General features: G+C 42.9%; 1 long non-coding RNA gene across 2 annotated transcripts in view; it reads right to left on the bottom strand.

The window, feature by feature from the left end:
* Positions 1-5613: 5613 nt before the first annotated feature.
* Positions 5614-22780, bottom strand: part of LOC138849965 (uncharacterized) — a 33058-nt gene continuing 15891 nt past the window's right edge. For both annotated transcript variants that reach the window (XR_016232578.1, XR_016232579.1), the window contains exons 2-4: positions 17222-17409; positions 10360-10501; positions 5614-6579 (exon numbers count right to left, since the gene is read on the bottom strand). This is a non-coding gene — a long non-coding RNA (uncharacterized LOC138849965). The remainder of the gene's footprint in view (positions 6580-10359; positions 10502-17221; positions 17410-22780) is intronic.

Below are 22780 nucleotides of genomic sequence, written 5' to 3'. Positions count from 1 at the left end.
ACAAAGGCTGTTGATTTTTGTGCATTGATTTTATACCCTGCTACTTTGCCAAAATCTTCTATGAGTTCCAATAGTCTCTTAGTAGAGTTCTTTGGGTCCCCTAAATAAAGAATCATGTCATCTGCAAAGAGGGATAGTTTGAGTTCTTCCTTCCCAATTTGTATCCCTTTAATTTCTTTTTCTTGCCTAATAGCTCTGGCTAGAACCTCCAGAACTATATTGAATAGCAGTGGTGAGAGTGGACATCCCTGTCTGGTACCAGATCTCAGTGGAAATGCTTCCAACTTTTCCCCATTCAATAGGATGTTGGCTGTGGGTTTTTTGTAGATTGCTTTGATTGTATTGAGGAATGTTCCTTCCAAACCCAGTTTGCTTAGAGTTTTCATCATGAACGGGTGTTGTATTTTATCAAATGCTTTCTCGGCATCTATTGAGATAATCATATGGTTTTTCTTCTGCAGTCTGTTAATGTGGTGTATCACATTGATTGTTTTGCGCACATTAAACCATCCCTGCATACCAGGGATAAATCCCACTTGGTCTGGGTGGATGATCTTTCTGATGTGTTGTTGCATTCTATTGGCGAGAATTTTATTGAGGATTTTTGCATCTATGTTCATCAGGGATATTGGTCTGTAATTCTCTTTCAGTGCTGCATCTTTTTCCGGCTTAGGAATTAAGGTGATGCTGGCTTCATAGAAAGAATTTGGGAGGATTCCCTCTTCTTCGATTGTTCTGAATAGTTTGAGAAGAATTGGAGTTAGTTCTTCTTTAAATGTCAGGTAGAATTCAGCAGTGAATCCATCTGGTCCTGGGCTTTTCTTTGTTGGGAGGGCCTTTATTACTGTTTCAATTTCTGTCTCAGTTATGGGTCTGTTTAGGTTTTCGATGTCTTCCTGGTTCAATTTAGGTAGGTTGCATGTGTCCAGGAATCTATCCATTTCTGATAGGTTTCCCTGTTTGCTGGCATACAAGTCCTTGTAGTAATTTCTGATGATTCTTTTTATTTCTGTGATGTCTGTTGTTACGTTTCCTTTTTCATCTCTGATTTTATTGATTTGGGTCTTTTCTCTTCTTTTTTTAGTTAGTTGGGCCAATGGGGTGTCAATTTTGTTTATTTTTTCAAAAAAACAGTTCCTCGTTTGGCTGATTTTTTGGAATGTTTTTCTTGATTCAATCCTGTTGATTTCTTCTCTGATTTTAATTATTTCTCTTCTCCTACTAGATTTGGGTCTGGTTTGCTGTAGGTTTTCTAGATCCTTGAGGTGAATTGAAAGCTCATCTATTTGGTGCCTTTCCAATTTCTTGATGTAGGCACCTATTGATATAAACTTTCCTCTTAACACTGCTTTTGCTGCATCCCATAAGTTTTGGTATGTTGTGCTGTTATCCTCATTTACTTCCAGAAAGTTTTTGATTTCTCTTTTGATTTCTTCTATGACCCATTGTTCATTCAGGAGCATGTTGTTCAATCTCCATGTGTTTGCATATGCTCTAGGGATTCCTGAGTTGCTAATTTCCAACTTCATTCCTTTATGGTCTGAGAAGCTGCATGGTATGATTCTAATTCTTTTGAATTTGCTGAGACTCGCTTTATGGCCTAGTATGTGGTCAATCCTAGAGAAGGTTCCATGTACTGCTGAGAAGAATGTAAATTCTTTAGCTGTAGGATTGAAAGTTCTGTATATATCTGTTAGATCCATTTGGGCTATAGTGTCGTTTAAATCTACTGTATCCTTGTTGATCTTCTGTCCTATTGATCTGTCTATTTCTGAGAGTGGAGTATTGAAGTCCCCCAGTACTATTGTATTGGGGTCTAAGTCTCCCTTTAAGTCCGTTAACAAGTCTTTTAGATAAACCGGTGCCCTGTAGTTAGGTGCACATACATTGATAATTGTTATATCTTCCTGTTGAATTGATCCCTTAATCATTATGTAGTGTCCCTCTTTGTCTCTCTTAACGGTTTTTGTGGTAAAGTTTATGTTGTCTGAAATTAAGATGGCTACGCCTGCTCTTTTTTCATTTCTGTTGGCATGGTATATCTTTTTCCAGCCTTTCACTTTCAGTCTGTATGGATCTTTGTTGGAAAGATGAGTTTCTTGTAAGCAGCAAATAGATGGGTTTTGTTCTGTAACCCAATCAGCCAATCGGTGTCTTTTAACTAGACAGTTCAGGCCATTCATGTTCAATGTGACTAATGATAAGTGGTAACTTTGCCCTGCCATTTGCCAAAGATAAGTTCTAATATATGCTTTGAATTCCCTGTGATCTTTTGCTGTGAGCTTTCCTTCCTTGGTTTCCTTCCTTTACCTTCTTTCATATTGATGACCATGTTTCTGTGTTTCTGTGTGTAACACATCTTTAAGCATCTTTTGCAGGGCTGGACGAGTGGCAACAAATTCTTTCAATTTCTGTTTGCTATGAAAAGTCTTTATTTCACCTTCATTCACAAATGATAGCTTTGCAGGATATAATATTCTGGGCTGGCAGTTGTTCTCTCTTAGTACCTGGGCTATATCTCGCCATTCCCTCCTAGCTTGTAGAGTTTCTGATGAGAAGTCAGCTGTGAGTCTGATTGGCGATCCTCTGAGAGTAATCTGACGTTTCTCTCTTGCACATTTTAGGATCTTTTCTTTATGTTTCACTGTGGAGAGTTTAATTACAACGTGTCGTGGTGAGGATCTCTTTTGGTCGTGTTTATTAGGGGTTCTGTGAGCTTCCTGTACTAGGATTTCTCTGTCCTTCTCCAAACCTGGGAAATTTTCTGCTAATATCTCACTAAAAAGGCCTTCTAATCCTTTCTCCCTCTCCATGCCTTCAGGAACTCCTAGAACCCGAATGTTGGGTTTTTTAATAGTATCCTGAAGATTCCCGACAATATGTTTTAGATTCCTAATTTCCTCTTCTTTTCTTTGGTCTGACTGTATCTTTTCCTGTTCTCTGTCTTCTAAGTCCGATATTCTCTCTTCTGCTTCACCCATTCTGTTTGTAAGGCTCTCTATTGTGTTTTTCATTTGATCTATTGAATTCTTCACTTCAGTCACTATCCCAGTTTCCTGTTGTACTAGTTGTTTCGTTTCATTTTGATTCCTCCTTAATATTTCATTTTCACGAGAGAGATTTTCTATCTTGTCCATTAAGGATTTCTGTAGTTCAAGAATTTGTTTTTGAGAACTTCTTAATGTTCTTATCAATTTTTTGAGATCTGCTTCTTGCATTTCTTCTATGTCATCATCTTCATAATCTTGAATTGGGGTGTCTTTTTCATTTGAGGGCTTCATGGTGACTTCCTTGTTTTTATTACCTTGGTTTTTGCGTTTGTTATTTGGCATATTGGAGATATTTGGTTTCTTCACTGTGGTGCTTTTTCTTGTTATATTATGGCTCTAGATTAAGTGGACTATCTGTTTTTGATGGAGCCTTAGGGCTTGAGATGGGTGTGGCCTGAGAGCTCTGTTTGGTGTGCCAAAGGTGACACTCCCAGGTTAGGCGTGGTAAACCTCTCTCTCTCTCTCTCTCTTTTTTTTTTTTTTTTTGATTCAAAAGGGAAGTTATTCTGCACAGCTGAACGAAGTTGGAGGTAGTTAGCAGGCAAATGATATACCCACAGGAACCAGAGATCAGAAGCTCTTTCCCAAGGACCAAACAGGGAATCTGTTCGGCCCTCAGAGTGGGCTCAAATTCTCCTTCAGTCTCCCACTGGGTTGCCAAAGTTACGGAATTGTAGCGTCTCTGGAGAGTGCTCACGTGAATTCCGTGAGCTCTCTCCCCCACCGTCTCTTTTTTCACAGACTCAGTTCAGTAGCACCACAAATTTACTAGGTCCTAATCTCCTGTTAATTTGCCCCGCCCAGAGTCAGGTTTTTCTGCTAGGCTCAGGGTCGGTGCAGACCTGAGGTCGCTCTGCTTATGACGTATGTCCAAGATGGCGCCTGCTCTTTGTCTTGCTCGCCCTTGAGAGGTGAGCGGAGAGAGAGAAACACGTGTCCGTACCAGTCACCTCTCTCTCTCTTCCAGTTAGCCTGGTGAAGTCCCCCCCCCACCCGGGGGTCGTTCCCTCTAGTCTCCTCTCTCCGCTTGCCTGCTGGTGTCTCGGGCTATTGAGGTTCGGCTCACCTCGCGTTCCAGCGGCTCTGTCCCGCGGCTCGGCTTGCACAGCTCGGTCCCGCGGCTAGGCTTCCGCGGCTCGGTCCCGCGGCTCCTATATTACGAGGTTTTAAAAACCAACACTGAAAGCTGAAGCATCACCACAGTATTATCGTGACAGCCATGAACCCACTGCCCATGACCCCTCCACCCTTGGTCACCCTGACCTCTGGCCTTCAGCCTGGTTCTGACCAAATCCTGATGATGAGTATTTGGGGGTGGGGGGTGGGGTTTGAAGAAATCAACTTCTGTATTTTGTATTGTATGTTTTCTTTAACATGCTACCAATCAGTACCTAGTCAATGTAGTAAGCAGATCGATCAACCTAAAAAAAATCTTTTATCTTATTTGGAAATAACCTGGATAGTTAACAAATACCTAACATTTTAGTTAGCTTAGTAAACTATAAGGATGTAGTTACCAAGGAGATAAATCTTTTTAAACCTATTAGAAAATATAATTATTGTCTATCATCTTAACATTTTGATTTACTTGTTCTTTATATTGAATATCTAATAGAAATAAAATTGTGGGGCCAGCACTGTGGCATAACGGGTAAAGCTGCCACCTGCAGAGCTGGCATCCCATATGGATGCCAGTTCGAGTCCCAGCTGCTCCACTTCCAATCCAGCTCTCTTCTATGGCCTGGGAAAGCAGCAGAAGATGGCCCAAGTCCTTAGGTCCCTGCACCCACATGGGAGACCCAAAGGAAGCTCCTGGCTCCTGGCTTTGGATCAGCCCAGCCCCGGCCGTTGCAGCCAACTGGGGAGTGAACCAGTGAATGAAAGAATTCTCTCTCTCTCTCTGCCTCTCTTTCTCTCTCTGTGTAACTCTGACTTTTGAATAATAAATCTTAAAAGAAAGAAAGAAAGGCCAGCGCCACGGCTCAACAGGCTAATCTTCTGCCTTGTGGCGCCGGCACACCGGGTTCTAGTCCCGGTCAGGGCACGGGATTCTGTCCCGGTTGCCCCTCTTCCAGGCCAGCTCTCTGCTGTGGCCAGGGAGTGCAGTGGAGGATGGCCCAAGTGCTTGGGCCCTGCACCCCATGGGAGACCAGGAGAAGCACCTGGCTCCTGCCATCGGATCAGCGTGGTGCGCCGGCCGCGGCGGCCATTGGAGGGTGAACCAACGGCAAAGGAAGACCTTTCTCTCTGTCTCTCTCTCTCTCACTGTCCACTCTGCCTGTCAAAAAAAAAAAAAATTGTATTCTGTGTATATGCAATGGTGATAGACAATTCTATTTGAATTACACCAATAATATTTTTATTTACCAAAGATTGCTAAAGTCATGTGAACTTGAAAAAAATTTAAGTTAGTTATCTAGTTTATGAGTATGCTCTAAGCCAATTAGTACCATGCAGACAATGTACAAACACATACATGCAAACATACCACATATGTACACATTTACATATAAAAAGTACAAATAAAAACAAAGATCTTAAAGTTTTCATTTAAAAATTTGAGTTATGAGAGAGGTACAAAAATTTACTGATTTATTAATGAAGACAGTTGGACCCAAGAGAGAAAAACAAGAGGCCTCCAAAACACACATATAGCCTGAATATTGGCTTCATTAGTGCAAGACTGACCACAGAGCTCTTCAAAAAATTATTTTAAATACTCATTGTCAGATTTTATCTGCCACAGCCAACAAATGCTTTTTATTTTCCATGAATTACTCCCCCTGGAGTTTGCATTTCAAAAGCAATAGGAAGTGGAGCTTTGGCATGCAATTAAGATATCTCCTGAGATGCCTGCATTTCGTATCAGAGTGCAGGTTTGAGTTCAGACTCTACTTCCAGTTTCAGGTTTCTGCTAAGGTACTCCCTGGGATACAGCAGATAATGGGACACTGTCACCCCTGTGAGAGACCCTGTTACTGCCTTTTCAGGGGTGAGGCATCCCAACACTGAATTCTTTGTGTGTTTGTGTCCAGAAACCAATAGTGAAGCTGAAGCTGAGCATCAACAGCCCAGGCTTTATTCAGTGGCCAAAGAATGAAGACTGAGGAGTCTTGCTCACAGTTCATCTTCTCCATCCGCTGGAGGCTGAAGAGTCAGACTTCTAGGGAACAGACATGAGGGGGAGGAATATGGTAATCAGTGGAAGGGATAGTCATAGATTTTCTGCAAAACAGGTGGTAGAATTCTCAGAATTGGAGAGTCACCTTCTTTTGTCCTTTTATGGCCTCTTCTGATGGCTGTCATGATGATTTTTAGTTGTCACAGCTTGAGGTCATGTTGGCAGCCATCTTGAATCACACCAATTCAAACCAGTTGGCCTGGGGAACTTTTGCCTTTATGATATCTTGTTCTTAGGTCAGTGCTGTTGCATAGTAGGTAAAGCAACCACCTGGAGTTCCAGCATCCCATATGGGTGCCAGTTCAAGTCCCAGCTGCTCCACTTCCAATCCAGCTACCTGCTGATGGCCTGGAAAAGCAGTAGAAGATTGACTAAGTGCTTGGGCCCCTCCTGTACCCATGTGGGAGACCGGGAAGAAGCTCTTGGTTTCTGGCCTTGGATTCGCCCAGCTCTAGCCATTGTAGCCATTTGGGGAATGAACCAGTGGATGGAAGACCTTTCTCTCTGTCTCTACCTCTCTGTCTTAACTCTGCCTATCAAGTAAATAAATAAATCTCTCTCTCTCTCTCTCCTGTTCTCAGAGGGACACAATGTTAGGGTAGGGGAAGAAACTTAACTAGGCTGGTGCAAGCACTGCCCTTGGTAAGAACCCGAACTGAGTTCCAGGCTCCTGGTTTAGGCCTGGCTCAGCCTCAATTGTTGAGTGCTCAGGGAGTGAACCAGCAAACAAAAGATCTCTCTCATTCTGTCTCCATTTCTTGTCTCTCTGCCTTTTAAATAAATAAATAATAAAAGTCATCATTTCTCAGGTGTGACTGGTATTTACATCTTAATGACCAAGGGAATTACTGTTAAATTTTCACCAAGAAAGAGTTTTGGGAAATATACTGATGTAGGCCGGGAGGTAGTGAGGAACTGAGGATTTCCAGCAACACCCGTGACTGCAGCTGGCACCACAAAACCCTGTCCCCTTCCATGCAAACCGCAGCTGCTGAGGTTTTACTGCTTAACAGCTGGCACCTGCTAGAAATCTCCAGCATGGCTGCAGGTTTGACACACTCAATCCCCATGATGGACCGTCAGCATACCCTCTCCCAACATGCACCAGATGCCATGACACAGATTTCAAAAACAAAAGGGAGGGTGGACATGGAAATAAGTGATCCTCGAACCCCACTCCAAACCCTGCCCAAAACTTATAAATGGCAGCTCATTTTATCCAGAGCTTGTCTGCACTTGTTTCTTGAGTGTACTATCCCTTTAAAGAAATCTTGCTCTCTTGTTCACCTCTATCTACATTTCTTCCTTCTTTTGTTTCAAGAATGGCATCAAGAACTTGGAACAAGTCTAGTTGGGGAGGGGAGGCATGTGTGGCAAGGTCTCCCCATATAATACTTGCCTATCAATGACTCAACTTGTAAGAAAAAGTCTTAATTTCCTTATTAACTGGGTTGCAACCTGAATAACATCTCTTTAGATTATCTTTCACTTATTCCTCTGTGTCAAGGGGATTTTTAGCAAAGATAGAAACCAAAAGCTTTCTGTTTGGATTCAGAGTGGTTTGTCTTTGGAACATCTTAACAAATGTTTTCTTTCTTTCGGAGCATACAATTCCATTTTAGCTTCAGAGAGAAAGTGAAGCAAACAAAAGGTTATTATCATGCTCTAAATATAAAACCAAGCTTTAAATCAAAGGCACACCTAACCAAATGGCTTGAACTAACGAATATTTACACATGAGACTAGAACAGACAAGGCACCTCCCCCTCCCTTATTTTTGGCTTTTAACCAAAGTTTCTATACAGGGAACAAAAATGTTTTTCTATAAAAATCCAAGCCATTCCCAATGCTAGCTTAAAGAGAACAATTTGGGGCTGGTGCTATGGAACATTGGGTTAAAGTCCCAGTCTGCAGCACTGTTAGGTAGGAAGTCAGAAATGAGCTTATGTGTGTGTGACAAAGGCCTAAGGAGCTGACATCTAGGTCCAGCATCCGCATCTCAAAGTCATCCCAATAACCTTCCAGGTGCAGCCCAGTATCTGCACTTCAAACGCCCTGCCCCTTCTACCGGATAACCATCCTTCCTCCCTGGTGGGGGTGATGCCAGCCAGGCATCTGTCTGATAACTTCAGGGGGAAAACTCAGAAAGGAATTTTTCATATATATATCCAAAAAGTCCTTTGTTCCAGGAGGAGAAGAGGTGGGAAGGCAAGGCCCATCCCCTTAAAAAACCCCGGCCTCAACTGAACTGTGCGCTCAGCCATCTGCCTCTTTGCTGAGCTGCCAGCCTGGCCTGCCCAGGTGTATTCTCTCCACTCAACCATGTAACCTCGCTCTCCCCTAGTCTGAGCGACTGGGCACTCTCTCTCAGGGTCTGTCTGGAGAGGTGCCCAACCATTCTTACAGATGTCCCTACCCTAATAAACCTTGCTATTTTGCTTTCCACTATTCTCTGTCTCACGCCTGAATTCTTTCTTGCACGAAAACAAGAACCCCTGCACTGGCATCCCATGTGGGCACCGGTTAGAGTCCTGGCTGCTCTACTTCCAATCCAGCTCCCTGCTAATGCTCCTGGGAGTAAACCAGTGGATGGAAGTTCACACACACTCTCTTTCTTTCTACCTCCCTCCATAACTCTTATTTATTTTTTAATATTTATTTTATTTATTTGAAAGTCAGAGTTACAAAGAAAGACAGGGAGAGGCAGAGAGAGAGGTCTTCCATCCGCTGGTTCACTCCCCAATTGGCTGCAAAGGCCAGAGCTGCACGGATCCGAAGCCAGGAGCCAGGAGCTTCCTCCAGGTCTTCCCATGAAGGTGCAGGGGCCCAAGGACTTGGGCCATTTTCTACTGTTTTCCCAGGCCAAAGCAGAGAGCTGGATCGGAAGTGGAGGAGCCGGGACTTGAACTGGTGCCCATACAGGATGCCGGCACTGAAGGCAGCGGCTTTACCATTATGCCACCGCGCTGGACCCTGTAACTCTTTCAAATAAAAATAAAATAAATCTTTTAAAAAAGATTTATAAAGAGAACAATTCACTAACTGCAAATGGGGTTGTAACTCACATTTTCTGTCTACAAAATTTCAGAATCCCAACCTTCTGACTGGATGTCTACACACAAAGGCCCAGAAACTCACTGGTCCCCCTTGGAGACAGAAAGTCAAAAACAGCTGGTGAGATAAAATACAACATCAAAAGCCTTCACAGAGAATAAAGGATTATAAGTGGGTACCACAAATTCAAGTCATACAAGTAATTCAGAACAAATAACTTCAATTAATTTTTTTCTTCTGAGCCAAAAATAAATTTACTGTGAAAGGAATATATGATGAGTTTTTAAAATACGTTTTAAAGATGTGATAAGATTTGTCCAAGAAGAAGCTGAAGTATATGCCCATTTTAGTATATGTGCTGCTGAAGCCAGCACAGCATATGCTCATTTTAAAGGGGGGTATAGAGAAAGGACCAGGAAGTCAGTAGTGATGATAGGAGCAGGAATGTCCAGAGAGCTAAGAGTACGGAGGAAGCAGAAGGGAGGGTGAGGTAGAAGAGGAAGCTGCAGGACAGCACAGGTGAGGAACAAGTGGAAACAGTGTTGACCACATCTGCCAAAGGAACACCACACACTGAGAGTTTTAAGGCACAACTGCAAGCATCAGCATTTTCCTTTTCTAACTTTGCCAGGCATTCATTTCATTTTATTTTCCCTTAAGGATGCAACAGAGGTTTTGGATTTCTTTTGCAGAGTTCAAAATACCAATTAAATAGGCTTCCCACTGACTCTGAAAGGTATGGAAACCTCTTCATGCTGACGAGTTTGGGGACCTCAAGAGAGCCCCAGGTTGGCCCGCACAGTTTTAGGTCATCTCTGGTGATCTTAGTCCACAGGGATAGCCATTTAAGAGTCTCTGAGCCCTAATTCTTAGACATAGAGCTATCTGGATGCCTGAAGGTGGCTGATTAGTCCCAGAAACCTTAGAACAAAAGTTCTCTGCTTCCTTTACTGGTATGCACCTTCTCTTAAAGAAATTGCTCTGAATTTATGGAGCTCACACACAGACAACTCCTTATTAGGTCCCTCTAAGTGTCAATAAAGCATGAGACGTTTGGGATGCAAGAGGACTTACCTGACTCTTCCGGGCATCTCCAGGGAGACAACCAAGCTCAAGGGGCTCGTGTTGGGAATGATATGTTCATCCTCAGTGCTGTCAAAGAAAGGGCTGGGGGTCACTCATCCCACTTCTGACACCAAGAAATGTCAACGAAAATCTGCAAGAAGCAAACTTTCTGATAAAAAGGATCTTTACTAATCACACGGTTTGCAAACGGGGGCAGAAACAGAAAATACAGCTTTTGAGCCAAAGAAAGGAATTGTCCATTGTAGAGGAATTTCCCACCCAGGTTCTCATCGAGGTTCCCTTATGCAAATGAAGGATTCAATCTGTTGTGTTCTGATCAGTTTATGCAAATAAGGTGTTGTGAGTTTTTCAGTTTGATTGGCTGACCGCAGGCTACATACAGTCCACTGATCAGGTCCAGATGGAGAAATAGGACTTTTTCAAAGGCTGTCTCAAAGTTGAAGAAATATACCTAGCCAAGGGCCACAAAAGTAGAGTTCTGGGGAGATTTTTTTTTTTGTTTTCTTGTTTTTTTTTTTTTCTAAGGGGGTGAGAGACAAAGATCAACAGAGCAAATGGCTACCTGGTTCCATTTTGAATGTTGGGCATATCTTGCTACTAAGGATTCATCTGCAACATTCAGCTTTTCCCAGGGTTTACAATGATCAAGGTATTTCATAACATTTTCTTTCATTAGCTTCCTAAGCTATTTTCTACATTTATATCTTGGATCCATATACAGTTCTTCTCAGGTTAAGGGATAGGCAGGATTTCCTCTTTTCCTCCCCTTCATATCAGAAGCCATTTTTCTCAAATCCATCTTTTAAAAGTCTGCCCTTCCTCATTATTTTATAGTGCCATTTTTTATCAATATCTAATTCTTATATACCTTGTCTACTTCTGAGCTATCTATTTTGTTCTATTATTAATATCTATTGCTATGCCAGAACCTTGCTATTTTATTATTATAGCTTTCAAATATATCTTCTTTCCTATCTGATACAGGAAGCCTCTTCAATCCTTTCACATTTTTCAAAGTTGACTCAGCTATTTACTTGTTCTTATTTTTCTATTTAAATTTTAGGAATAGTTTGAAAGCTCCTTTAAAACTTGAGAAATAATTTTGGTAGAGTTGTATTATGCTACCCTTACCACTTATTTGATTTCATATTCTTTCATTCAAGTTTTCAATTTTTTCAACAAATACGGTAGTATTTTTGGGAGAATAAACTTCATTATTTATGGTACCATTGTGAAAAACATTTAAACTTTTTCTATTTGTTATGCTAGAAAATAATTTTCTAGCCAGAATAGAGTCCCCATCTAGTTCTTATCACACTGAACTGTAACTATCTGTCATCACTTGGATGTATTCTTCATTAGAAGAATGAAGCCATCTAAAGATAGGAACTGGGTCTGTCTTTTCATCTCTGTATCCACAGTGTCTCTCAGGGCGGCTTAAAAAATAGTACTGGCTGGATAAATAATTTATTCTTCGACATATAGTGTTATTCAATGTTAGTTCCCACTCACTTTGAACAATCATCTCATCAGTACCTACGTTGCATAGATGGATACACTCACATCCAAAGAGAGAGAAAGGATGCATTGCCTAAGGATTTGGGGTAAATTAAAGAAAATCTGGAGCTACAGCTCAGGTCTGCTGGCTGAGGTCCACCTCATTTCCATTAAGCTGCCTCTGTTCATTAAGTGCCCTCCCTTTTAATGATGAATAGTTGGAAGATTCTCACTCAGTTAACAGAAAACAAAGTCAAAGGTCAGTCTTCCTCTAGAAGCCCAAAGGGATCTGAAGAGTGATTCATGGTGATGCAGAATTCCCACCTGCATTCTCCAATCTTCTACCATTGGTTGTCAGACTCAGTGGCATCAACATCCTAATAAAGGGTTGTTGAAACACAGGTTTCTGGGATCCATCCTGATTTTTTGATCTGGTAAACCTTGGGTGGGGCCCAAGGATTTGTATTCCTAACACCAGAAAACACACAGTAAACATTTAGCATTAAAGGTTGGGGTTGTGGCATAGTGGGTTAAGCCTCTGCCTGATGCTGACAGCCCATATGGGCACTGGTTGGAGTATTAGCTGCTCCACTTCTGATCCAGCTCCATGCTACTGTGCCTGGGAAAATAGCAGAAAACAGCACAGAAGAAGTGCTTGGACCCCTACCACTCATGTAAGAGACCTGGAAGAAACTCCTGGCTCCTGGCTTTGGCTGGACCCAGCCCTAGCTGTTGCGGCCATTTGGGGAGTGAACCAGTGGATGAAGATTTCCCTCTCTCTCTCTCCATATATAGATAGAGTTATATATATAATTGCCTTTCAAGTAAATTTTTTAAACTTTAGTATTTAGTTCTTAATATTATTCACACCACTGTAACTTTGTTCTCAAATGCAGTGGAGTAAGAGTTTTATCTAAAAGGAAACTATTGTTTCTTCTGCAGGGTAATGAAATGCTTTGTACCCACCCAGATTTTTTGCTTTGTGAAGCAGCCAGCTTTTCCATTACTATAGCAAAACACCTGAGTCAGTCTAACTTTATAAAGGCTTAATTTAGCTCACAGTTGTGGATGCTGAAAGTCCAAATGACATGGCACAGGCTCTGGTGAGGGCCTGCCTTTGATTTGGACACTTCATGGTCAAAGGCAATAGTACAGTGGGAAGCATGTCTGGGAGTAAGTGATCAAATCACCAAGTAGGAAGCCAGAGAGAGAGTGGGTAGGGCCAGGTGCAGGCTTTTATAACAAGCCATTCATGAGAACTAACCAGCCTCATGAAAAATACCTGAAAACCTCCCACAAGGCTCCATCTCTCAAAGGTTTCATTCTCTCCCAATACCACCAGCCTGAGAACCAAGCTCCCAACACATGAATTTTTGAGGAGACAAACAGCATCCAACCCACAGCATGGTGGCTGACTGTGGTGGAATGAGAAGGCCATGCCAAGATGGCCGCTGGCAAGCCAGCATCAGTTACAGAAATGGCTTCAAAACCCACCTGGCAATGGAGCCTGCCTGGCAACAGGCTGTGATTGGATGGCTTTGAAAACCACATGGCAAGGGAGCCTGCCTGGCAACAGGCTGTGATTGGTTAGGGCAGAAACTGTGCCCCTTGACCAAATTGGCTGCCTTGGCTATTTAAGCTGCTGTACCAACTGAAATAAATGAGTCTGCGGGCTGCTTGCCTCTGCCTGCTTTCACCCGACTCCTGGGGTCTGTGTGGTGACTCCACACCTCTTGCCCACACCGTGCTCCTCCTCTCAGAACAAATCCACAGCAACAGCTGACAAGAACTCAGAGCCTTGTTCTCATCTTTTACACTCTTATTTACATACCTAAAAATATCTGTTGCCCTTCTCTGTTTACTTTTGTTATATTTTGTCCCATTTCAAATTGTATTCTCTAAAGCTGTCATAAATATAAACATATATAGTATACATAATTGCAAAGATATAATTATGTAGAAATCTGCTTAAAATAATGACCACCAGAAAAATTAAGGACTAGATATTATTTTGTTACCTTTTATTCGCAGTAGGTTGTCATGGATAATCTCTAGTTTCAGAGAATTTCCCTATCCCTCAACTAGCATAATAGTCTCATTAGACAGAGGTGGCTATCAAGACTCAAACAATATGAAGGAAGTACTAGGGTGATACCGACTATCAGGCCCTGCACAAAGCCAGCAGCTGCTCTCATGGCATGCTACAAGAGCCTTTTGGGAGTTCATCGATATTGATTTTTCTCTTATTGGGGACCTCCTCCTGTACTGGGATCCCCTCCATTCCCATTTCTTCTTTTTAGGAACAGCAATTCCTCTTCTCCAATATTCAGAGAAGCCTTCCTTGCCTCCACAAGGCTCAGAAGGGGCCTGTTGCTTTCTCCTTCTGACTCACCTGCCCAGTTTTGGATCCTATTCATGTGTCATGGGCATCCTAGTTCCCAAAGAGGAGAAAAAGCTCCAAGGAGATGGGGTGGCATGGGCTAAGGGCATGGCAGATACATGTTCTAGGCTCTGGGGGATAGTAGGAGGCAATGGGCAGGGCAGGCCCAGGATAGGATGAAACTGAAACTTACCCCTGGGGCTCTGCATCACTGCCTGCCTCAGTGCCTCATTTTAAAACTCGCTAAGTTCCTAACAGCTCAGAGGTCCTAGGGTCAGGGACCAGGGGATTGAGCCCAAGCTTCTCTGATTCTGAAGACTCAGGATTCCCAAGGCAAGATTCTGAGGATGAGTTCAAATATTCCAATATCCTCTTATCTTAAGTCATTCTTAGAGTATAAGACTTCCTTGTTCTCCAATTTGGTGACAATGGTTTAAGATTTTAACATTTTACAATTTAGAAAAGATTTGCAAAGCAAACAAGTAAAATCTAAAATTCCTTCATTTTCATTATTTGAAAATAAAGCTCTAAGATCTTTAGAATGTAACTTTCAATGCCTCCAAATTCTTCAAAAAATATCCCAAGAGTCTTAAAATCTAGTGTCTTTAGTTCCATGAGTTTATAGCTAATTACTGGTGGTACCCAAACAAATACATCCACTTTCCAGCCCACCTGCCAGCAAATGCTTTGCACTTTCCCAGTCGGAGCTCAGAGGCAAATCTAGGTAAAGGTCATGGCTGCCAACTGGCTCAGTCACTTCCTGGTAAGACCAGATCACACATGACACTGAGCCTTTTCTCCACCTGCAATACCATCATGGCCATTCTGCAGTGGACAGCTAGTATCTCTTCTATGTGCCTAGCATCTCTTCTTTTTAGGAACAGCAATTCCTCTTCTCCATATGCTTCCAGTGGAGTTGTCAACCAGACAACACCTCCCTCTCTACCTCGAGAGCAGGCACAGGACCCAGGGTAACTAGAAAGTTACCTATTTTGAACAGAGCCTTCCCCAACAAGTGAGCAGAGGGGCTTTTCACACAACCGTAAATACAATGTGGGAGAGAGCACTGATCACTCTCCTTCCGTGAGACTGTGAAGAGATACAAGCTCTAGTTGTCAACATTAGGTACTGACCAACTTCTCCATCAGGTGGAAAGGGCCAGAGATGCCTTATTCATGAGGCAGGGTAGGCACAGAGCCTAGAGTGCACCACACTCTTAGGTGTATTATCAAGCATCCTTGTTAATATTTTTGTATGGAGGAAGGGGCCAGCACTGAGGACTCATGGAAGTTACAAAGTGACTGCGGAAAGGACTTGTCTGAGAATGATACCTATCTTGGGGAAAGATCTTTAGGAGAGGAATGTGGAGGAGGCATCAGCCGTATCAGAAGCCAAACTATCCCCCTGCATTTCCTGGTCAAGTGAGCCTTTAAATGCCCCACTTCCTCAAGCTGCTGTGCAGGACCTCCGTCATTATGCCGGCTGCCCAGAACCTTCCCATGTGGAAGGAGTTTCCCGTCTTCTCCTCGCTCTAAACAAGCCATCATTGACTTTCCAGCCTCTCTTGCAGATACTGTCCAGGCATGAGAGCTAGATTCTCTTGTCTCAAAGAAATTTTGTGAGCTATCTAATGTCCTTTAGTAAAACTTTTTGCTGACTCAGTCAACAGGAGTTGTTTCCTGCTATTTACCCAAGACTCTGACTGAAACAGTCTGAGCTCAGCTTCTGTCATCTGCAGCCAAAAGTGTTTTGACTCATGTATAGCAGAGCCCTCTTCTGACCCTGCCTCTTTCCTAGGGTTCACACCAGTCCAGTCATATCTTCCCTACAGACTAGCTCCTGTATTGCCGGAGACATGATGGGTCTGGCTGAGTACCATCCAGGGCAGGATCACAGGACCAGGCTAGCTGTAGGGCTCTACTCTTCAAGGCCTTTGTACTTTTTCTGACTTTTTACCCAGAACCTTCCATCTGGTGCTATCCTTAAGACGTGGAGTAAAAAAAAAAAGTGATTTTGTTTCTTTCTCCCTCACACATGCACTTTAGACATTTTCCCATAGGGAAGGATAAGAAAGGTGCTTCCAGGATGGCCTGCATTCATGGACCAGGAGGCAAAATCAGGACCAGCTGCAAGGGCAAGGCTACCAGAACAAGGAGCAGATGGAAGAAAAGCTGGTGAGGAAGAAATTCCCCCACGAGGGATGTGCAGGGAGCGTGAGGGAAGGGGCTCAGTAGACCCAGACCTCCAGTTCCGTCTCATTGTCACACAATCAGTACCATCACCTCATTCACAGCCACCATCCCGCTGCCTTCTCCCAATCAGCCATCCACCACCCCAAGCTCCTAGTATCCTGAAGATACTAACTCCTCCTTTTATTTCCAAATGATAATCTTGTATTCCTCCTACATATTTTGGGCACTTTAGGACTGTATCAACTTTGTTACTTGCCTATGGCTCCTGTTATCCTTCTAGACTACCTGCTTCTCTCCAGCCTGCCAGTGCCTGTGTCCTCTCCTCATCCTGCAAGGCCTGGCGGTGGAGACCAGGTGTGAGTCATTTCGGTCCTTGGGCTCGGCACAGTGTGACACAGAACAAGGGCTAAATCTTGTGACTGAATAAATTGTGGGTGGATAGTCGGTCGTCAGTGGATGTGGATTGATTGGTTTTCCAACTCTTCATTTAATAAAGGTGTTTCTTAGATTAATTTACTGCTGACTTCCAGGTTAAAAAATGAGACTCTCACTCCTCTTCCCAATACCTAATTGGGGGGAAGATAATAAATATGGAAGAAAAATGTTTATCACAAGGCTGTTTGGTGTCCTTGAAGTCAAGATCCCAGTGAATACAATGGGAAGAGTATTCAAAGATAAATAGCAGGAAAGTTCCATGAAATAAAGAACTAATCCTGCAGCATTAAAGGGTACAGCTTATTTCAAGAAAAATTGGTGCAGGAAGATCAGTACATATACATACCTTAAGTTATCAGCCTTCAAGGATAAGGAAAGAATATTTCAAGCACTTAAGAAGAAAAGTCTTCCCAGCATCATTCAGTGTCACAACGTGATGGCTCTGAAGTCATTTGAGTCTGATGGTAACCGGCAAATATTCCCAAACATGAAGGAACTCGGGAAGCACAGCATCTGGAGCTCGTCATTAAAAACCTGCTTTATAAAGAAATTCAGACAATTTACAGATTAGTCAAAATAAAGAATTACAGAATTGAGAAGGACAATTATGAGCACTAAATAACCCACTTGAGTATGGAACTGAGACCAGAGAATTTGGAAATTATATCAGCATGAATAGAAACTAATGTTCTAAACTTTGACAAAGTAAAATTAATGATATAACTAATATTTTTGCTAAGAAAATTAAGAATTCTAAGAATATTAAGAACAAGTGTACAAAACTTAAATGAGAAATTTAGAAACAATGATTCTAATCTCTTAATGTTTTTCATAACTTTTTTTTCTTATGCTTCTTCTAGAAGTGAATATCTCAGGCCGGCGCCATGGCTCAATAGGCGAATCCTCCGCCTTGCGGCGCCGGCACACTGGGTTCTAGTCCCGGTTGGGGCGCCGGATTCTGTCCCGGTTGCTCCTCTTCCAGGCCAGCTCTCTGCTGTGGCCCAGGAAGGCAGTGGAGGATGGCCCAAGTGCTTGGGCCCTGCACCCACATGGGAGACCAGGAAAAGCACCTGGCTCCTGGCTTCAGATCAGCGCGATGCGCCGGCTGCAGCGCGCCAGCCGCAGCAGCCATTGGAGGGTGAACCAACGGCAAAAGGAAGATCTTTCTCTCTGTCTCTCTCTCTCACTGTCCACTCTGCCTGTCAAAAATAAAAAATAAAAAAAAAAAGAAGTGAATATCTCAAACTGAAAATACTTTTCTTTAAAATTCATAGGTTTCTTCAGTTCCACCTCAGTTCCTTTCTTTGCTATTACATTTATATAAAACAAAATTTGGGGCCAGCGCCGTGACACACTAGGTTAATCCTCTGCCTGTGGTGCCGGCATCCAATATGGGCTCTGGGTTCTAGTCCCAGTTGCTCCTCTTCCAGTCCAGCTCTCTACTGTGGCCCAGGAAAGCAGTGGAACATGGCCCAAGTGCTTGGGCCCCTGCATCCGCATGGGAGACCATGAAGAGGCACCTGGCTCCTGGCTTCAGATTGGCATAGCTCTGGCTGTTGCAGCCATTTGGGGAGTGAACCATTGGATAGAAGACCTTTCTCTCTGTCTTTCTCTCTTACTGTCTGTAACTCTACCTGTCAAATAAACAAATAAAAAATCTTTAAAAAGAACAAAATTTAACTATTTATACTTTTATGGGACGTCTTTGTGTATTACCCAAAATCAATAAATAGAGAAGTTCTGCCCCAGTCACTGAACTAGCAAAACTGACAAAAACCTCTTGCCCTGTCAAGCTAATGGAGCCACAGAGGGGAGTCCCCAGATGCTGAGAAGGTTCCTGAGGTGACAGCAGCCTGTCTGGGATGGGTGCGCCACAGGGGTATAGTACTGGCTGTGGGCAGGAGGCAAACCTGAAGGGCTGTCAGAGGACAAAGTAAGAGGGGTGCTACTGGAGCTCTGCTTTGACTTCTACGTCCCCTCCACTGTCTTAGGACAAGCAATGGCCACCTCTATACCAGGAGCAGCTCAGAGCTCGACTCCAGGTGACTTCAGGAGCCAAATTCCAGTGACACAGAAGTACTCCTGAGAAACAGAGGTGTGGAAAGCAGAGTACAGGCATTTGCTCCCTCCCCACCAAAATCCTAGAACTGGGTAATTACAGTTTAATTACAGTCTGGTCCTAATGCTGCTTCTCCCTGTCTGGCAACGGGGGAGGATTAACCTCCTGGGGAGTTCTGCTGTGGGCAAAGGAGTGATTGATTATGGCTTTCTCCCACCTGGAGGTTCATCTGCTTTCCACATCCTCAGCTAATTAATACCAACACAGTTTGGATCTGACCTTCCTTTATATGCAGTGCCTGATAGTACTAAACCAATGCCTCCAGAAGAAAATTAATCAGTAGGCTAAAATAATAGGATGTTTGAGAAACACTATTCTTAAAGAAAAACAATATACCAGATTCCAACAATATACAGATTTCAATATAATTTCAACAATAGCATAAATAGTGAAAAAGTCCTAGAACTAAAGTTAGATTATTAAATATACTTACAATGATGAAGAAAGATCACATTAATATGTGACACAAAGAATCAGAAAAAAAATACAAGTAGAACCATCAAAGGTAAAAAAAACCTAATAACTAAAATAATTCAATCTGTGAAATTCGCAATAGCACAGATACAACTAACAAATTGGAAAATCACACTGAAAACAGCATCTACAATTCAGAGGGAGAATATCTTAGACATATACACTGAGATATGGAGAGTTTCAACAGGAAACTACGATGACAAACCAAATAGTAACTCTAAAATTGAAAAACACAATAATTGATTTCACCTTATTTGAAAGACAGAAAGGCAAACACAAAAACAGAGACACAGGGAGAGCTTCCCTCCACGGGTTCATTTCCCAAATGCCTAAAGCAATTAGGGCTGGGCCAGGCCAAAGTTAGGAACCCAGAACTCAATCCTGGTCTCCCACATGGGTGACAGGGACACAAGCATTAAACTGTCATCTGCTGCCTTTCAGTGTGCTCAACAGCAGGAAGCTGGATCTGAAGCAGAGTGGTGGAGACTCAACCAGGCACTACATATAGAATGTGGGGGTCCCCTACATTCTTAACTGCTGTACCACATGCCGGCCCCTAAGAACAAAGTAATTGCTGAAGTAAAATAAGTGAATTGGAACCTATGTCAAAATAGAATACCCAGAAGTAATCAACAAAAGCGTGACACACATAGAGGAGGGTCTAAGAACTACATGGAATGAAGAACAAAGGTCTAACATGGAGCCCTGACAGCTGCAGAACAAGGCAGTAAGGAAAAGCAAGATTTGAAGAGCTCATGAGTAACAATTTTTCAAAAGTAACTAAAGATATCAATCCACATATTCAAGTGATCTTATAAGCCATGATCAGGAATATCTCAGTAAAGTTGCTAGAAACCATAGACCAACAAAACCTCTTAAAATAGCTGGAGGAAAAAAAAAGACAAATTCTCACTGAGCAACCTTTACACACTGACTGCAGATTTTTCAACAGAAACCATGGAACAGAAAAATGTTTTGTTTTCAAAACTATGAAAGAAAATGTTTGTCAACCAAAAATTCTATATTTGATAAAAATCCTCTCTAAAAAATAGATAAAACAATTTTCTGACAAAGAGTATACCTACACCAAAGGGTATTGCAGGCAAGAGGAAACTAAATTCAGATGGAAGCCCATAGGTGCAGGCAAAAATAAGTATTGGTGAAAGGGGTAAATATGTAGGAAAATCAAATATATCTAGTTATATAAAATTCCTGCTGTGCTGCCTGATACAGTAATTCTATTAAGCACGCCTCTAATAGTGCTGCTGCCTGCCTGATTCCAGAATCCTATCATCCTAAATAACATTAGGGAACTAGTTCTACAATAGCTGCTGTCAACCATGATATACAGAAGGTCATTCTCAGGGAGCTTTTCAATGACACAAGGACCCCCTTCACTAATATCTTTCTCTTTATCTTAAAAAGAGTGGCTTCTGGGCCATCTCAGGAAATAGTCATCTTTTGGATTCTTCAGTCCATACTGGCTTGTCCAGTTGTCTGAGCCTTTTGAGTCTCTTCTCCAGCAGTCTGGAACAGTGGATGTGTCATCTCTACCTCATTAAAAATGGGTCATCATTACCCTGGACTTCCAGGAGTCATTTAGAAAGAATGCTAAGTCCAGTAAATCCCAGGTCATAGAAAGTTCTCCCAAACTGATGAACCCTCCACTAGTCTAGTAGCATTAAGATCCACTCTTGGAAATGTGTCTATATTATCCAAACATATATTATCCAAGTAGCAACTTTGTATCCACACTGACACCTGATCATGACTATTGGCAAAGCAGCCAGAAGGGGAATTAGGGGTAGGTCTTCAGGTGGGAATATATCTTTTTTTTTTTTTTTTTTGATAGGCAGAGTTAGATAGAGAGAGACAGAGAGAAAGGTCTTCCTTTTCCGTTGGTTCACCCCCCAAATGGCCGCTATGGCCAGCGCACTGCGGCCAATGTGGTGCACCGATCTGGAGCCAGGAGCCAGATGCTTCCTCCTGGTCTCCCATGCAGGTACAGGGCCCAAGCACTTGGGCCATCCTCCACTGCCTTCCCGGGCCACAGCAGAGAGCTGGACTGGAAAAGGAGCAACCGGGACAGAATCCGGTGCCCCAACCGGGACTAGAACTCCGGGTGCCGGCGCCACAGGCGGAGGATCAGCCAAGTGAGCCGCAGCGCCAGCCCAAGGGAATATATCATCTTACAAGATTTCAACCTCAGTCTTCCCTATAGACGTCAATAAACAGAACATTTCCATCCTCCAGCAAGGGAAAATGGGCCACTCTTATAGAACTACATGGATTCAATATTCTCACATGAAACCACCTAAATATCTCCACCCCAGGTCTGGGACCTCAGTCCTTCATATCAGGGTCTTGACTTTAGTAAAAAAGATCTGCCAAGGGGTCGGCACTGTGGTGTGGAGGGTAAAGATACCACCCGCAGTGATGACATCTCATATGGGTACTGGTTCAAGTTCCGGCTGCTCCACTTCCGATCCAGCTCTCTGCTATGGCCTGGGAAAGCACTGGAAGATGGCCCAAGTCCTTGGGCCCCTGCATCTGCATGGAAGACCTTTCTCTCTCTCTCTGCTCTGTCTCAGTCTCTGCCTCTCTGTAACTCTGTCTTACAAATAAATAAATAGATATTTATTTAAAAAAAAAACACAACAAATAAAAGATTTGCCAAGGGGCTGGCGCTGTGGTGCAGCAGGTTAATGCCCTGGCCTGAAGCGCTGGCATCCCATTTGGGTGCCAGTTCTAGTCCCGGCTTCTCCTCTTCCAGTCCAGCTCTCTGCTGTGGCCTGGGAAAGCAGTAGAAGATGGGCCAAGTGCTTGGGCCCCTACACCCACATGGCAGACCCAGAAGAAGCTCCTGGCTCCTGGCTTTGGATTGGCACAGCTCCGGCCATTGTGGCCATCTGGGGAGTGAACAAGCGGATGAAGACCTCTCTCTCTGTGTCTCTACCTCTCTCTGTAACTCTTTCAAATAAATAAAATAAATCTTTAAAAAAAAGATTTTCCAAGTTGTACTACTTTGTGGTTCTCATACTCTTAAAAATCAACCTGAGAAGAATAAAAAAAAAATCTGTAGTACCTGAGGACCTCCTTACATGCTACTACGGACACTTCTCATTCTCATTCCCTGCCTTGTTGGTGTTAGATGATCTAAAACCACTTCCACTACCATCTTAGCTGTGATTTTCCAGAAGCATCTCTCCCATGACAGATGAGCAGAAATAGGCAGACTGAGATCTCTCTCTCCCTCTCTCTCTCTCACACACACACACACAAACACACAAAATCCTACTTCCATAGTCCTTG

The sequence above is a fragment of the Oryctolagus cuniculus genome, chromosome 1 (assembly GCF_051225735.1).
Source record: "Oryctolagus cuniculus isolate XC-2025 breed Fujian yellow rabbit chromosome 1, ASM5122573v1, whole genome shotgun sequence".
In the NCBI taxonomy this organism is placed as follows: domain Eukaryota; kingdom Metazoa; phylum Chordata; class Mammalia; order Lagomorpha; family Leporidae; genus Oryctolagus; species Oryctolagus cuniculus.
This window is presented reverse-complemented; position numbering and strand designations above follow the sequence as displayed.